At 37.7% G+C, this 1,726-nt stretch overlaps 1 pseudogene; it reads right to left on the reverse strand.

Annotated features, from left to right (window-relative positions):
• Positions 1–1,327: 1,327 nt before the first annotated feature.
• LOC125452152 (U6atac minor spliceosomal RNA) lies at positions 1,328–1,442 on the reverse strand (annotated as a pseudogene).
• Positions 1,443–1,726: the final 284 nt, after the last annotated feature.

The raw sequence follows: 1,726 nt of genomic DNA on the forward strand, positions 1-1,726 counted from the left end.
GCCTCACATTTCATTATCTTAAACTGAAAGACCAGTTAGTTAAGGAAAAGATTTTGTTTTTACGACACCATCCAATAGAAGCTTTCTGATGGTAAACATGGCATAAAAACATGTAATGTTGTCTAACTGCTCTGTATGAAAGTTTATGCTTTACAAAGATCTCCTCCCAATTATCTTCATCTCACCATATTGGTATAGACCTCAATTCCTTTCACCCTCATGCATTTATTGAATTTCCTCTTAAATATTCTAATGCAACTCCACTCATCAACTCCATTTGATAGAGAGTTGTGTATTCTCTCCACTCTCTGGACACATAATTACCTGGTGACTCTCTTACATTTATGGCCACAAGTTTTGGTTGTCCTTTTGAAAATTCTTTAAATCCCTGCATTACCCTAATTACTTCTTTGAGTGAAATTTACACTTTTGAAAATTTAAAATTTTATCCCTTAATCAGGTGGTCTATGGTAAGGCTATTTTTGAGCTCTGCAGTTGTCATTCTGTTTTTCTTTGAAGATTCATCTCAAAGGATGAGCTAATGATGCCAGCAACAGAAATCCCTGTTACCTATTTTAAAATAGGCACTAGCAGAAAATAATATTTCGGATGTCCTGCACTAGCCTGAAAGTAATGTGTGTGAAGGATGTTGTCTTCTAAAACTGCTGTGAGATGGATTTGTGATAATATAGGGAAAGTGTTCAATTTCTTTTGCACTCATTTAAGTGGGGAACTCCAAAAGTAAATATTTTAACTTTGTCATAATGTTGAACATTTATAGCTCAATTTAAGTTAAATGCAGATTAAAACATACTTCATCCTAAGTACAAACACCAAAAGATGCCACTTACTGCATTTCAATTCCCCAATGGCCATCCGCAAGGTTTGTTTGAGTGAGAGCAACAATCTAGTGGCAATTTGCACTGCACTGTGAGTGTTTTATATGCAGTGGATTTCTGAGTGTTGAATCTGATTGACTGTTCAAAATCACTTTAACCATCAGAAGGAGATAGCTCTCACTCATCAATTTGAAAATATCCAATGATACCTCTGAAAGATCTTGAGACTATGTTGGAAAAATTCTTAGTCGTGAAGTTGGCCCGATTCAGTCACACACAGTATGGTTTTCTAAAAATGTGCAGTGATATTCATATAGCAGCAATAGTTATAAAGAAAGAAATTTGGGATTGTGTTTCCACTCAGAGGCTTTTTTTCATTAACCTATTTTTCTAATCAATCTGTTCAGGGATGTTATTAAACAGCTGGGACTTCAAGCCAGGCCTCCTGATTCAGGTATGGGGGCGCCACCGCTGTGCCACAAGAGGGCCCAAAACAGTTAGATGCCATGAAGTAGATGGCAGTGCCTTAACAATTTGTGTTGTAAGCCCACTAGGATCCCTTCCATCCTTACCAAGGGGATTATTAACTTGCTCATCAAACACAAGTAGTGTCTCTATGATAGTGCAATGTTTTTTTTTAATCCATTCAGGGAGTGTGCATATCACTTGTTTGGCCAGCATTTATTGCTCATCTAAATGCTCTTGACAAAATGGTGGGGTGCCATCTACTTGAATTGCTGCAGTCCATTGGATGTAAGCTCATCCGCACTGATGTAAGGGAGATGGTTGCAGGGTTTTAACTCAGCAAACAGAGATTAAACCAAATTTCTATGACTTCCGTGGGGGATGATTCATGGGGAATTGGTAGAGCTCCTGCAGAAAATGCA

The sequence above is a fragment of the Stegostoma tigrinum genome, chromosome 5 (assembly GCF_030684315.1).
Source record: "Stegostoma tigrinum isolate sSteTig4 chromosome 5, sSteTig4.hap1, whole genome shotgun sequence".
NCBI lineage: Eukaryota > Metazoa > Chordata > Chondrichthyes > Orectolobiformes > Stegostomatidae > Stegostoma > Stegostoma tigrinum.